The sequence below is a fragment of the Mauremys reevesii genome, linkage group 5, assembly GCF_016161935.1.
Source record: "Mauremys reevesii isolate NIE-2019 linkage group 5, ASM1616193v1, whole genome shotgun sequence".
In the NCBI taxonomy this organism is placed as follows: domain Eukaryota; kingdom Metazoa; phylum Chordata; order Testudines; family Geoemydidae; genus Mauremys; species Mauremys reevesii.
Window position 1 is genome coordinate 99,973,715 of NC_052627.1, and position 17,013 is coordinate 99,990,727.

Sequence of the window (17,013 nt, forward strand, 5' to 3'; positions counted from 1 at the left end):
AATGGCAAAGCTCATATATGTTTTACAGTAAATCAAAATATCTATATTTCTAGAATCTCTGTTTGTGCTATCTTCCTCATATTCTAGACATTTATTATGGAGTATAACAGGGATCGGCAACCTTTGGCACGTGGCCCACCAGGGTAAGCATCCTGGCGGGCTGGGCTGGTTTGTTTACCTGCCGCGTCCACAGGTTCAGCCAATCCTGTCTCCCATTGGCTGCGGTTCACCGCTCCAGGCCAATGGGGGCTGTGGGAAACGGCGCGGGACGAGGAGTGTGCTGGCCGACGCTTCCCGCAGCCCCCATTGGCCTGGAGTGGCGAACCGTGGCCAGTGGGAGCCGCAATCGGCTGAACCTGCGGACGTGGCAGGTAAACAAACCAGCCCGGCCCACCAGGGTGCTTACCCTGGCGGGCCGAATGCCAAAGGTTGCCGATCCCTGGAGTATAATATAAAAAAAAACCTGGGAGACCATAAAGCACTACTGAAGGTTCTGCTGCTAATTTCTCTTATTTTTCTCATTTGCTAAATATATATTTCAATATATGTTCCATCATATGCTAAAATATATGTTTCAACGTTGTATGTGAAGTTATAAAATTCTCCTGTATAATGTTAGTACATGTTTCAAGCCCCACAGCCCTGCCCTGAACAAAGGAAAGTGTGTTTGTCTTAATTTGCATTTAAACAGTAAATAGTAACAAAACAGAAAGGGGGAAGAGAAGAAACAAAAGGAAATTCACACAGGTGAAAAAATCCAGCAGGGACCATACTTCCACAGAGGCACTTTTTCTCCTGTTTCTCAGCTAGAGATGCTTTTCATGAGGGGACTGAAGCTATAGAAAGCAGGGGCAAACACTCCAAAACAGCCCCTCTCTGTCTCTGTCCATCTTCCAATTTGTATCTGAAAAGACAAAAGGAAGAGCTGTTGGACTCCAGGGAAGGGGTCCTGACCTGAAGGTTAGTCAGTAATGCTGCTGGAAGCATGTGGTAAAATCTTTGCTTTGAATCTAATATAGTTTATTAAGTTAGGCACTAGAAAGAAGTTTCTATATTTTTCTTGTACTCATTTCTGATTTATATGCCTCATTGCTTATACTCTCTTAAAATCTCGTTCTTTGAAGTTAATAAACTTGTTTTGTTTTATCTAAACCAATGTGTTTAAGTTAAAGTGTCTGGGTAACAGCATTTAAGGTGGTAAACTGTTGTGTACTATTCTTTTAAGGGAATATAGGCAGTGGTGAGCTGGAGCCGGTTGTTAAATTTAGAAACAGGTGTAGAACCGGTTACTAAAGGGGCGGGCGGGTGGACAAACTCTGGTCTGCGGGCCACATCCAGCCCGCAGGACCGTCCTGTCTGGCTCGCCTGAGCTCCCAGCTGGGGAAACTCCCCCAGCCCCTCCTCTGCTTCCCCCCCTCCCTCGCAGAGCTGTAGCGTGCTGAGCTGCCGGCACCAGCGCAGCTCTGAAGCTCCTGCCACTTTGAGCAGCATGGTAAGGGGGCTGGGCCGGGGCTGGGAGGAGAGGTTGGCAGGGCCGCCCTGTTTGCCAGTAAGTCCCTCGGCCCGCGCTGCTTCCAGGAGCTCCCATTGGCCTGGAGCAGTGAACCACGGCCACTGGGAGCCGCGATCAGCAGAACCTGCGGACAGGGCAGGTAAACAAACTGGCCCAGCCTGCCAGGAGCTTTCCCTACACAAGTGGCGACCCCAGTTTGAGAAACACTGGATTAGATAAACACAATGGTCCCTTTCTGACCTTAAAGTCTATGTTAGAAAATATATTAATCTTTCCATGTGATGTGCAGGAGGTCAGACTAGATCACCACAATGGTCTCTTCTGACCTTAAATTAAAAAATAAATCAACCTTTCCATCAATTCAGGACATTTTTCAATAAACTTTTGTGGGTGGAGCAAAAATCATTTCACAAATTAGTGACTGAAGCTTCCCTTCTTCGTTTGGACTGCTGCATAGCTAATAGTAGAATTAACTTTAGGGAAAACATAATTGTAAGAAATAAAGGCTATTTTCTATAAGGGACCAAATCAATAGAAATACTCAGTAGTGAAGCTAACAAGTTCAAATTTTCATTTTAGATTGGTTTGATGTATATATGAATTTTAAATGTTAAACCTTCTCTCTTCTACATCTCTAAGATATGCTTTCAACAGATCACAAATTGATCTTATTTGCTTAAACTCCAGCTCTCATAATGGTAGAATCTCCTGGAATAGCTATATAGCTCTTGCCCTGTTTGCACTGGAGACAGGGAAGTTTCGAGAGGGCTAGGTAGTTCTCCCACAAAAAGAAGGTGATCAGGCAACTAAATTACAGAAAAACATGCTGGAATGGCATTCCATCTCCTTAGATTACTTAACAGAATTCTGGCTCTAAAGTATGCAGTTATGCACACAGGCACCCAAGAGGCCATCTGAAGTTGGTGGAAAATGTGGATGCACAAGAAATGAAGAATTAGGACCCGGAAGACATTTCCCAGTTCATTCTCCCCATCTGGGCATGTTCCTAATCCTACAAAGCCTTCACCACACGAGTAATCATTAAAATTAGTTGGGTGGGTAAGGGTTAAATCACATGAAAAGCTTTGCAAGAACATGTTTAAGGATTATTAATGCATGCAGCCTTTTAGAGGTAGAGGATAGAAAAAACATCCCAGAAAACCAATGTACAAAGATTAGACTAATTTTCTTCAACACTTCAGCCAAATAGAAATCAAACAAATCATGAGAGTATAGAAGTTATTGAAATTATTATGAATACCTAAAGACAATATTTATTACCAAGCAATAAATCTATACAGAAACAATTTTTCAGAAAATAACACCATAAATAGGTTATATGTATTATCATTAGTCCAATAGAACAGAGTACATGGCTGCAGTCACTACCTCAATATTTTCCCATTCATATGATCATCCATAAACAAAAACATAGGAATAGAGGACATAGGAGTGGAAGGGACCTCTGGGGATGTCAATTCCAGTCCCCTGCTGATAGGAAACTCTGTCATAGAATCCAGTCCATAAATGTATCAAGTTCCATCTTAAATTAGTTGGGTTGTTTGCCCCCATTACACCTATTGTGAGACTATTCCAGAACCTTACTCTTCTGATGGTTAGAAACATTCTTCTAATTTCAAGACTAAATTTATTCATGGCCAGTTTATAGCTATTTGTTCTTGTGCCAATATGTTCTTTAGCTTAAAAAGCTCTTGTCCCTCCCTAGTGTTTACCCCCGATATATTTACAGAGAGCAATCATATCCCCTGTCAGACTTAATTTGATTAGGCTAAAGACCCCAAGCTGTTTTAGGCTCTCCATTCCCCTGATCATTCTATGCCAGCATCTATTCCAGTTTGAATTAATCTTTTTTAAACAGGGGTGACAAGAATTGTACAAAGTATTCTAGATGAGGTCTCATAGGCCTGAATGCTCAAAAAGAGTTAGGCATGTAAGTTCCAGTTGTGGGCTCCACTGAGACATACAAAACTCTTGCTGAACCCTGCAGGAGCCTAAACTCATTCAGTGCCTAAGTTTTTGAAGAAAAAGTTCCTACGTGCCTATGTTTCTTCCTCTGAGAATGCACATTGTTGTCTCCCGATACATGACTGGGTGCCTATCTCTAGGGTGACCAGATGTCCTGATTTTATAGGGACAGTCCCAGTATTTGAGGCTTTTTCTTATATAGAAGCTTATTACCACCTGTCCTGATTTTTCACACTTGCTGTCTGGTCACCCTACCTATCTCTCACCTGAGCCCTAGAACAATTCATAAACCAGCAGAAGACAAGCATTCTTCTCTCTAAGTTCCATGCAGGACCCGATCCAGTAGGTATTATCAGAGGCTGCCTACCGGATCAGTCCCTTGAGGTGAGGTCTCACCAAATGGAGGAAGAAAGGGGACACTCTCAGAACACTAGTTATGGTACTCACTTGGGATGTGAGAGGTCTCTGGTTCAAATTCCACCTCTGCCCGAAGGGAAGACAGGATCTGAATAGGGATCAGTCATCTCTCAGATGAGTGCTCTACCTATTGGACAATGGGAAATTTTGATGTGCAGCTCCCTCAACCACTCCTGTTGAAGCTGGATAAATAATTAAAGAGTTGTTGGATCAGGGGGACTGTATTGTGGATCTCCCAAATCCTGGCTGAGTGCACTAAACAGCAGGCTACAGATCCATTCTTATGCTGGTGCTGTCTCTGGCCCAAATTACTCTTAAATTTAAGTGTGTCTGTAAGTGTAGACTCAACCATGTGCTTAAGTCCTTTCCCAAATTGGGGGCATAATGACCCAAGACAAAGCTAGAAAAGATAAACAAAGACCATGCAGACATCAGTAAAAGCATTATATATGTATCAACAAGAAATAATCTATAAATGCTGGAGAAAAGAACACAAGAGGTATCACAGATTTTCTAATGTGATTTGGATGGTAACCTTAATTCGTATTCATTCACATTTGCTCTTTTTCTGTGATTCCCTCCCCCCCTCCCCCGTTTCTGAAGGGGCTAGTTCTTGGTTACCGAGTACAGGAAAAACAATTTGTTGTAGGATAAAAGTATCTGTGAAACAGTTCAGTAAACATTTTACACTATATATGCAAAGGCTGTGAGCAGACAAAGAAAAAAATGAATTACTAAGCATTGAAAGGTCTCCTCCAAGCAATTTTCCTATTGAGAACAGTTCTCTTGATTTTTATGCAACTTTATTTTTCCACTGGTTTTAATAAGATTAACTGTAGCTGTCACTGGTGAGGGGCAGACTTTGTTCAATAATATCCAACTGCTCACAGCAAATGAAATGGATTAGCACTGAAATGTCTATTCTTATCTCTTACGAATCATCCTCCGATACAATGAATACTCTTGCAGTTTTTTCAGAACAGAGAGTGAGTTAAAATACTATAATCTTTACTAACTTTTCATGTTTCCTCTCCTTGAAAAGATGTATCATTATCTGAGCTGCTGTGTAAATATATATATGCTTTTCTTTTTTTAGTGACTTGTTCTGGGAAGACTGGGTAGGACCTCAGGGTCTAAGCTTTGACTTAGAGATACAATTAATTCTTGAACATATTGTAAAGAAGCACCTGTTGGAAAGTGTATACAAACTAGATTCTGTTATAATTACTACTTCAGACTCTTAGTGTAAGCATGTAGTTCCACTACATGGAACAATGAAGATTTATAACAGCTGAGAATCTGGCTCATTGTGTTTATGTATCACTTGTGACCTGTTTGCCCCAATTATTGGATGATATTAAGACTGTGTGAATTAGTTTTAGATTGAAGGACAGGATTGAATGTGAAAAAATATAAATATTGGCCATGGGTAACCTAGCCTAAAATAATGGGAGACTCTGATTTGTAGGCTCCCAAACAATTTAAGCACATTAAATGTGGGTGACGAGTTAGACAACTTTCCATTTCCAAATCTCATGCCCCATTGGACATGAAAACATACTTGATGCCTTATCAGAACCTCAAACTCACAGTCCTAGAGAAATAGATGAACTTTGTTAGGGGAGAAAATCCGCAAGATTTAAGGCAAACTAGCAACCAAACCAGAGCGGCTCAATCAGATGCTGTGATGAGTCAGCACTCAGGCATACAGAAACAACACAGCTGCACTGACTTACCATTTCAACAGTGACTCGGTGATGTAATGACTCAGACCCCAGGCACTCAGCAGCAACCTATCACTGAGTTTAGCCTGGGTCATCTGACCCAGATTCAGGTATTTCCACAACCCCACCAGAGCTGCAGATTAGTCTCTGTAGTAGACTGTAGTAAGGGAAGTTTATGTTGGCTCTTAGGAAAAACTTCTTAACTGTCAGGGTAGTTAAACACTGGCACAAATTCACTAGGAAGGTTGTGGCATTTCTGTCATTGGAGGTTTTTAAGAACAGGTTAGACAGACACCTGCCAGGAATGGTCTAGTTATTACTTAGTCCTGTCTTGAGTGCAGGAGACTGGAGTAGATAGATTCTCAAGGTCCCTTTTAGTCCTATATTTCTATGATCTTATTGTCTCTTCCCTGAAGAACTCAGAATGTAAGTCAGTTTACAGTCTAAGAAAGATTGATACTGCTAAATCATTCCTACAGAGATGGCCTATGTTTGGGACTCATAAGATTTCTCTTGAAGAGGTGTTTTTGCTTTTGAAATGGACTAGATTGTACTACATTTTAGGTATTTAAAAAAAAATCCATGGGGGAAAAAAACAGTGAGTTTCTCAACTACCCCTATGCCTCTTACTAAGTCTTTACCAGAATCTCTTCAATTTTTACAGGTGATCACTATATTTGACATATTTCCCCGGGGAGGGAGCTATAAACATTTTTGTTTACCTGTTACCTTCTATGGATATAGTGATAAGAAAGCATTTTTGTTTAAATGGAAAACAAATGATTGTACTGCATACATGCGCCTCCTATGCTGCACCACATTAATCACAGAAAGAATGTTTTTAAAGCCCTTCTTAAAATATTGTCAACCCATTACTAGACCAGAAGTGAATTTATACAAATTCTAATAAAAAACCTTCTTTAAGATTCTAAGCACCTACAGTATCAACAAGTATAAAGAGTAGGAGAAAATAAGCTTTATAAAATGTATAGTTTAAATAAAAATGAAGGTTGGGAAATTCAAAGTTATGTTATACCTAATAAATAAAATTTGGAAATGCAGATTAAAACACCTTAACCAAACTTTCTTCTGCTTTTGTATCACTAGCACTATTCTGTTCAGCCCTTTTGTAAATTAACTATTATATGTGTTTATGGCAGGTATCAACATCTCATAATTACTGCAGGTAACATGTTAAATCTTGGCAGTTCAGCTAGGAACCCTTCGGGATCATAAACCAAATAAACCAAGTCTGTCTGCAAGAGTACACATATGGGCTTCAGTTATCTACAGCCAAAGGCTGTCTGACCAATTTAGATACTAAAGTTTAAAATGGTAGTAAAATATATTGTGTGTCTTTTTTCTGGGAAGTAATGGCTGCTCTCAGGAGGACTTTCCAAATCAGGAAGGTAGATTAGGTGATTAGAGAGTATGCAAAATGCAAGAAATAAATCTTAGTCATTTTAGTTATTTTAATAAATAGTTTCTTCTTGTAGTAATATTGATATACATGTACATTTGTTATATATGTGTGTGTGTGTGTGTGTGTGTGTGTGTGTAGAAATAGATTAAAATGACTGAAATATCATTAGAGATTAACATGTTTTAAGAACCAGTCTACATTAACTTATTTCATTCAGAGTAATTTATATTGTTTGGCTTACATAAGTAAAATCTTCTGTAAAATGTTGCTAATGAAAACTGAAAAATGTACATATAGTAATTTATACAGTTTAAGGATCTTTGATATTTCAAAGGACCAAAGCAATATTTTGCATCCTGAATTTATTTTTTAAATTTATTTTAATAGAAAATGTGTCACCTTAGCCCCTCACAGGGCTGCCTGGTGGGGGGTGGGGGGAGACAAGTGGGGCAATTTGCCCCGGGCCCCAAAGGGGTCCCCATGAGAATATAGTATTCTATAGTATTGCAACTTTTTTTTATGGAAAGGGCCCCTGAAATTGCTTTGCCCCAGTCCCCCTGAATCCTCTGGGTGGCCCTGGCCCCTCAGATTCATCTCTCACTCTGTCATACAGCACTGCTTTGACAATTTAGGCATAGACAACAGATTAAGAGAAGGGAGTAGAGTGGTCCCAATGATTCATTCTGCATTTAACTTTTCTTTTTTTTAATCAGACTCCCACCACTTTACATTTCTTTAAGTATATGTCATTTGCATTTCAACCCATCAGATGTTTGTGAACTACTCAGTTCACCTATTCATGGCATAACATTGTTTATTTAAGGCACATTATATTGTTTCTATTTCCTGATGGGATGAAAAGCCTTTTACAGATTGATTAATTCATTCAAATGAGTACTATACTAAAGAAAACGGTAGTCATGTCAAACTCTCAAAATTTTTTCAGAAAATAAAGACTAGCAATTACCCATAAAGAATGTTAATCCAACAGCTACATAAATAAGGTAAAGTTGAGAAGAAAAAAATAAAACCAAAACCTTTTGAATCTCGCTCTAACCATTCCCCAACATCACACGTGTCCAGGTTTCCAGTCTTTTAAACAGGAGAATGGTGACTAGCTAACAACACATTACTGGTAAAAAAGAACCTTGCACCTTGTATTGCCATGTCCATAAGTGCAAAGTGAGTGTAAGGTGGGGGTAAAATCGTACCATTTGAATTAATTCTTTGACCACTATGTAATCATATAGAAAAATAACCTTGTCTTCCTTTAGGCCTTGATGCCATAAAACTAGAATCAATGGGAATGTTGCCACTGGTTTTAGTGGGTGCAGAATTGGGTCCCTATTGAATGGCTGCTGCATGTTGCGGTAGAGTATAAACTCATGTGGTACCTTAACTGTGAGTGTCCTGACCAGCATTACCCGCATCACAATAATACCATACCGTCTGATAGTATTTTGGGCAATAAATTTTTTCCAAAACTGTTCCCTTTTTAATTTAAAGGGATACACTAAGGTTCAAACCAATGTTTCATTTATCCAAACTACTTCAACAGTGCCTAGCAAGTATTATTTTAATTGAGTTCTTAGTTTTTCCATAATCTCCATTTCAAGACATTACAGTAGAGAGACTTGATTCTTAGGTGTTGAGAAGTTTAGCGACCCATATTTTTTTTGATAATATTAGAACCGGAATACAATTTTCCCGTTCTGCTAACCTAATCGATTTGTATTAATTCATCTTTTCTAAAGATAACTATTCTATAGGGAAAAGGTACACTTCAGCATCTAATACCACTCTTTTTTTTTAACTAAGATGGATTACATATTTGAATTTTAACTTCAGTATTTAGTTTCTCACCCCGTCATTACTTTATTACTACCATGTGAGTATGATACTGTACCAGATTTGAAAGATGTTTCTTTCTTAATTTGGTTGTGTGTATGAATATCAGGGGTCGGCAACCTCTGGCACATGGCTTGCCAGGGTAAGCACCCTGGCGGGCTGGGCCAGTTTGTATACCTGCCGCATCGACAGGTTTGGCGGACTGCGGCTCCCACTGTTTGCGGTTTGCCGTCGCAGGCCAGGCACGAGAGATGTGCTGGCCACAACTTCCCACCACCCCCATTGGCCTGGGATGGCGAACTGCGGCCAATGGGAGCCACTGTCTGCTGAACCTGCCGACGCGGCAGGTAAACAAACTGGCCCAGGCCGCCAGGGTTGCTTACCCTGGCAAGCCGCATGCCAGAGGTTGCCGACCCCTGATGTATATTCATATGTTTCACCTCTATCATGCTCAGCATAAAACTATCAGTACAGCTTGAAAGAAAGCAGAAATATATCTGTACTGCTATTGTTTCCTTGTTCTCTCCCATCTGTCTATATCACCCACCTGTTGTCCCTTATATTATGCTTAGAATGGAAGCTATTTGGGATAGAGTTCATCATTTGTACAGTGCTGAGCACAGTGGGTTTCTGCTCCAGGACTGGGAATCCTTCATGCTATGGCAAAATTAAGTAGAATAATACATAAGTACATAGTGTTAAATATTATCATTGTGATTTATTATTATTATTAGGAAACTTTATTTTAAGCCTTATGGAAACTAAACTGGCTGAAGTCACAGGGTGAGAGAGGCGCAATTATTTTACTAACGTTCATGTCCCTCTTACTGGCACTGTCCAAAATGTCAAAACCTGTACAGAAAAATTAAACATATGAAAAATAAAGCTTGATTCTTAGGTTGGTATTTCCTAGTAGATCGGAGAATTCTCTCCCCGAGTGAGATCCATGTTGATGCTGAAACCAGCTCCTGTTCAGTTTATTAGAGAAGGCCTTATGGTCAAGATATTCTCCATGAGGAGCCTTCAACTCTAGATTCCTTGTTCCTTGGTCGTAAATAGCCCAGATATTTTGAACTGAAAAGCTCCTCCATTTTCCCAGACTTTTGGGAAGAGAGAGATGCAATGAGAGCTGGTATCAGGGAGTGCATGGAAGAAGGTACTTTTTGAGCAAAAATTTTTAGGTTTTGGTTGGGTGTTTTCCAGTTTGGGCTATGAGAGGAAGCTGCAGGTTTTATTCTGTTTTAAAACAATGGTTGTGTTTGATAGACTTTTCAATCTATATCAAAGTGACTGGAACCTGGAAAGGAGCTTTTTGTTGTAATGTATGACTCTAAGTACATATATAAATAAATAGTCTGCCATTGATTCACATGTACAAATTCCATGGGAGTTCTACCAGGGATTCAGAACAGCATATACCCCTTAGTGAAGCATAAGGCAGATTTATTTAGCCATAGTGAGGAGAATCTTTCTGCTCTGCCTCAGGTATCTGAGATGGCTAAAAGAGAATGTATATAATACTTTCTAAACCAGCTTACAAATATGGTTCTCACCGTCTCCAAAAGGCAAAACAACACAAATATAGCATGTGTGTCAGGAACAAATTGAAACCTCAATTGAAACCAAAAGAAATACAATTCAGGTATAGTAACACCAGCAGAAGATATAGCCTCTGGACTATCTGTGGATTACAGATCAATGGGAAATGTCTAAAAGGCAAGATTCAGCTAGCAATATAGCTTGAAAGAGAAAATGAAAGCCTTACTTTCACCTTGCTCCTTCAGTTGACATCTAGGATAAAGGAATTTGATTGTGATTCTTCTAGCAGGTTCATAACATAAATTGAAGCAGAGAAAGGAAGGCAGGAGTGGGATGGGGAGGGGGACAGCAATAGAAGAAACACTGGAAATCCTTTCAATTCTACTGTCTTCCAGACATTAAACCACATAGAAATGAAATATTGCAAGTGGTGAGGTCTTTGCAAATTCATAAGGATCTATGTTTGCAATAATAATAAAATAAATCATAAACAACTACTATAGGTCAGATTCTCCATCCTTTATTCACATAGACGGCATACTCCATCACCAGAGCTATTAGACAAACTTCTACAGGTAAATCTCTCATCTCAGACTTATACACCAGCTTGGATATCATCATCCCATATTCTAACTGGGAAGTTCTTAGATTCAAATGGAAAGATAATTTGGGATCCATTGTAGAGTATGAAATGTGGAGGGAAACATTTGCATTAATTCAAACAATTTTCAGCTTTGTTGACAGCAACCCAATTTAGATGTTTGTATACACTTTCTTCCTTCCAGTCTTGTGCTTTATGTTGGCCGTTTTACAGTCTGAAATCTGTATAAAATGGAATTTAAATATAGGCATATGTTATTGCTTTTTCTGGCATTCCAGGTGTAGCTAAGATTCTTGGTTTCAAGTCTAGTATTTCTTGTCTATGACTTTGAGTCAGAAATGCATTTAATCATGTGTTTATAAGATTTGATGAATTATGCTCATAATGTTTAAGTACCTTTGGAGCAAAGAGTGTAACTTCTGTATTTGTACAACACCTAACATGTTATGGCCAATTATGACAGCTTCAGAATAAGATTAATTAAATTAAGTTCTATATAGTGTGGACAGTGGATATTTTGGTCACTTACCTTCAGTGTAACTAGCCTCCAATAGAGCTACCTACAGATTCCCTTATTGTCCATAACTAGAGATTTGACAATATTCATGATTTATTATAGGGTTTTTCACTATGTCAGGCTACCTTTAAACCTACATTAAATAGCTGACCACAGCATTATTTAAAAATAAAAATGCAGCATTTGAGGGGTGTGCCCTTTCATTCTGTATGGTGACCTGATAAACTATATCTGGTAGACAACTAACTGGACATGAATCCATCCCACTTAAGTTTCCTACTTGAGATTTATAACCTCTAAAATTCCTGAAGTAGTACCATGATGAAAAGTGACTACCATCACTCTAGTGGCTACTTTACATGATTTGTTTGGCTCTTGGTGTTTTTCATTTATTATTGTGATGGATTAAAGCCACAGTCTACTCTTCCTGAGCTTACTACTTTTCCTGAAGCAAGAAATCAGTCACAATAGAATGATGGTTTATTAATCTCACATTAATGAGGCAGCCCGTACATGGATAACTTCACCCACATTCTAAAGTAAATGCTTAAAATGCAGTTGCATGAGAGATGGTCATTCTAGGAAGCTATGCCTTGAAGTCTGCAGCAAGCCAAGACAATATGTTAGGCTATTTGGACATGACCGAAAGCCTATTTAAGACAATGGGAGCCCTTTCATTACTTTGAAAAGACTGAAAGGAATTTCAAAAGATAATCTAATCCAGTGGTTTCCAGACTTTACTAAGGCTACCCACCAACTATATGTTGTCTTTTTTTGTGACCCAGTGTTACATATATGTACCCTCTACACTGTCTCCACAAACCTAATTCTAGCCAAGTGAGTGTCTGGTGAACTCCTTTGAGGAACTCCTGAACAGACCAGCACCACCTAATCCACCAGACATCGACCCAGCCAACGAGGCCCTCCCAATCAATTGCGATAAACCAACCAGAGACGAGATCAGAAAAGCCATCACTATGATGAAGAACAGGAAGGCGGCTGGACCTGACGATATCCCAGCAGAGGCCTTGAAAGCAGTCCTGGATGCTTCAGTGGAAATGCTGTACCCCCTCTTTGAGAAGATATAGGAAGAAGAAGTGATTCCGGCTGACTGGAAAGAGGGATACCTCATCAAAATCCCCAAGAAAGGAGACCTCAGCAACTGTGCCAACTATAGAGGAATCACACTCCTGTCGGTGCCAGGGAAGGTCTTCAACCGAATCTTCTTAGAGAGAATGAAGGATGCCGTCAATCCACAGCTACGAGATGAACAGGCAGGTTTCTGGCAGTACAGATCATGCACGGACCAGATAGCAACGCTCCGCATTATAGTCGAGCAGCCTATGGAGTGGAACTCCTCATTGTACATCAACTTTGTTGACTATGAGAAAGCGTTCGATAGCGTGGATCAAGAGACCCTCTGGAAGCTCCTTCGGCACTATGGCATCCCAGCAAAGGTGGTCAACTTGATCAAGAACTCATACAACGGCATACACTGTAGAGTGATCCATGGAGGGCAGCTCACAAACAGCTTCCAGGTGCGAACCGGAGTCAGACAAGGATGCTTGTTGTCACCACTTCTCTTTCTCCTAGTCATAGATTGGATTATGAAGACATCCACTTACGAGCGTAGGAATGGAATCCAGTGGACGTTGTGGACCCAGCTTGATGACCTGGACTTTGCCGACGACCTTGCACTCCTTTCGCACAGTAAACAGCAGATGCAAGAGAAGACCAACGTAGTGGCAGCCACGTCATCACAGGTTGGCCTCAACATCCACAAGGACAAGACCAAGATCCTTAGGATCAATTCCATCAGCAACGACCCAGTCACACTGAATGGACGCCCCCTGGAAGAAGTGCAGTCCTTCACCTACCTAGGCAGCATCATCGACCAGCAGGGTGGCACAGACGCAGACATCAAAGTAAGGATTGGTAAGGCAAGGGCAGCCTTCTTACAGCTCAAGAACATCTGGAGCTCCAGAGAGCTGTCTTTGGCAATAAAGATTTGACTGTTCAACTCCAAGGTGAAATCAGTCCTACTGTATGGAGCTGAAACCTGGAGGACAACCAAAACAACCACCAGGAAGATCCAGACCTTCATTAATAGCTGCCTCAGAAGGATTCTCCAGATCCGCTGGCCAGACACCATCAGTAACATCCACCTCTTAAAGAGGACCCGTCAACTCCCAGCAGAGGAAGAAATTAGAAGGAGAAGGTGGGGCTGGATAGGACATACACTACGCAAGCAGCCAACCAACATCACCAGACAGGCACTGCGGTGGAACCCCCAAGGCAAGCGGAAAAGAGGCCATCCAAGAAATACCTGGCGACGCGACCTTCAGGCTGATAGCAAAAAAATGTTGGAACCAGCTAGAGCGAATGGCCCAGGATAGAAGACTCTGGAGATCTGTGGTTGGTGGCCCATACCCCGATTGGGGTGACGGGCATGAGTGAGTGAGTGTGAGTGTCTGGCGGGTTTGGTGGACAACATCCATCTCCCCTCAGGCCTCTCCTCTACACTGGGCTGGAGGAAGTATGTGCTTGCCTTGGTGAGGACACATTGATGGGTAGTGATGGGTAGTGATCCATCTAGAACCTTCCTGCACCCCATTGGTGGGGAAGGACCCACCTTTTGGGAAGCATTGTACTAACCCATCCCCCTGCACCAAAACAGGATTAAGTATACTGAGACTATCCCTGAAAGGTATTTGCCTAAGGGGGTGCCCATTTTATGGCCTGTGTGCATTACATAGCCCACCAGAACATTTCATAAGGCCCACAGCCTGCTTCAACACAATATAACTATTCATTAACATTTTGTCATCATCTTTATATCATTTTAGTTTAGACAAGTGTGTAAACAAATACTGTACATAGAAACAAATTATTTAAATAGATACAAAACCATCTGAAGTTAAATATGAATCAAAACAGGTGGCTTTAAATCTTATTCAAATATTGTGTTAGACCTAGGCCAGTTGGGTACAACAAAGTAATAGAAGGCAGATATACTGGCCACTGGAGTAGCAGTTTTCTGTTCCCTGACTGACCAGAGCAGGGACTGCTCCAGGCTAATGAGAACACCTGACTCCAATTAACCTCCAAAGAGTCAGGTGAGGCCATTGAGGTAATGTGAACACTTTTGACTCTAATTAAGGCCCTTTTTGATACTATAAAAGGGCTCCCTCCAGTCAGGCTGAAGAAAGTTAGGGAGCCAGAGGAGAGGAAGTGCAGCTGAAGGGCTGGTTAATGAAGACACCCTCAAGCCATCGCTAAGGAAGTCCTAAGGTAAGGGTGAAGAAGAGAGAAGGGGGAGAGCTGTTGGGAAGTGGCCCAGGGAAATGTAGCAACTCTGGCAGTGAAAGGTCGGCTGCCAACAGCTGCTGCCATTAGGGTCCCTGGGCCGGAACCCAGAGTAGAGGGCGGGCCTGGGTTCCCCCTGAACCTGTCACTACAGGAACATCTCCTGGGAGGGGAAATCAGGCCCCTGTCAGGACAGGAGGCTAAACTGTCCTGAAATAAGCCCCTAGGGACAACAGAGACTGTGGGAGTTCTCTCAGTAACCTCCTTGCTGGCCTATGATGAAAATTGCTCAGTAGACTAACCCTGGCCCTAGAGAGAGAAGGGCTATGTGGAGGGTTGCAGTGAGCCACTGAGGCTAGCATATACCTCCTAGAAGCGTGGGACCCATGGGGACAAGGTTGGAGCACTGCCACAATATGTAGAATTTGTTTGGCTCACACAAGGTTGGCGTAGGTATATGTGGCCCTCCGTGTAATAAGGTTGGGCACCACTGAAACCTGTTCTTAAAAGCTTTCAGTGATGGGTATTCCATAGTCTCCTTATGTAACCTGTTTCAATGCTTGACTTTCCTTATAGTTAGAAGGTTTTTTCCTCTAATATCTAACCCAAATCTCCCTTACTGCAAAGTAAGAAAATTACATCTTACCCCACTCTCAGTGGATATGGGAAACAACTGATCACCATCCTCTTCATAAAAACTTTTTACATATTTGAAGACTATTATGTTCCCTTCAAGCCTTTTCTTCTCTAGACGAAACGTACCCAGGTCTATTCAACCTTTCCTCTTAGGTCATGGTTTCTAAACCTCTTACCATTTTTTTTCTCTCCTCTGGACTCTTTCCAATTTATTCACATTTTTCTTAAAGTGTGTTGCCCAAAACTAGACACAACCCTCCAACTCACAGATTGGCAACCTTCGGCACGCAGCTCGCCAGGGTAAGCACACCGGCAGGCTGAGCACCCCGGCAGGCTGAGCCGGTTTGTTTATCTGCCATGTCCACAGGTTCAGCTGATCGCGGCTCCCACTGGCTGTGGTTCACTGCTCCAAGCCAATGGGGGCTGCGGGAAACGGCATGGGCTGAGGGATGCATGGGCCAAAGGTTTTCTGATTCCTTCCCCAACTGATGCCTCACCAGTGCTAAGTGGAACAGTTAACTCCCAGGTCTTACACATGACACTCCTGTGAATACATCCCAGAATGACATTTGTTTTATTTACAACAAAATCACACTGTTAACTTGTATTCAGTTTGTGATCCACAATAATTCCCAAAGCCTTTTCTGCAGTGTGGCTGCCTAACCAGCTATTTTGTATTTGCACACTTGATTTTTTTTCTTCCTTTGAATCAAGCTTCTAGTTCCCGAGCTAGACAAATTTATACTGAAAATAAGGCATAAATTTGAAACAGTGAGAGTAAATAGCCATTGGAACAATTTGCCAATGGTTGAGATGAATTCTCCATCACTGACAATTAGTTCTGTTGATTAATCGCAGTTAACTCACATGATTAACTAAAAAAATTAATTGTGATTAAAATAATCGTGATTAATTGTGGTTTTAATTGCACTGTTAAACAATAGAATACCAATAAAAATTAATATTTTGATGTTTTTCTACATTTTCATATATATTATATTCTGTGTTGTAATTTTAAATAAAAGTGTATATTTTTATTACAAATATTTGCACTGTAAAAATGGTAAAAGAAATAGTATTTTTCAATTAACTTCATACAAGTACTGTAGTGCAATCTCTTTGTCATGAAAGTGCAACTTACAAATGTAGAATTTTTTTTGTTACATAACAGCACTCATAACCAAAACAATGTAAAACTTCAGAGCCTATAAGTCCACTCTGTCCATGTAACGGGTCAGACTCACCCCCGCAGCGCCTCCTACTGGTCATCCTCGGGAATTAGCTCATTCCAGTGTCCAGAGCGCCCTCTGCAGGCCGATGATCCGCCTTCCAGCTACTGGCCCCCGTGTCCCTCCCAGAACCCCGGTGCCCCTTTAACTGGGTCTCCCTCTCCCAGGGGAACCCCCACCCCACTATCCCCACTTTGCCTCAGTGTTGGCTACTTCCCAGTCTCCATCTAGCCCCCATTCACTGGGGCAGACTGCAGTATCCGCCACTCATCAC

General features: G+C 41.2%; 1 long non-coding RNA gene across 1 annotated transcript; it reads right to left on the minus strand.

The window, feature by feature from the left end:
* Positions 1–469: 469 nt before the first annotated feature.
* Positions 470–16,809, minus strand: LOC120405504. Its single transcript, XR_005598603.1, has 3 exons — positions 16,755–16,809; positions 3,947–4,043; positions 470–904 (listed from the first exon to the last, which is right to left on the minus strand). It is a non-coding gene; the product is annotated as an uncharacterized LOC120405504 (long non-coding RNA).
* Between the last annotated feature and the right edge of the window lie 204 nt (positions 16,810–17,013).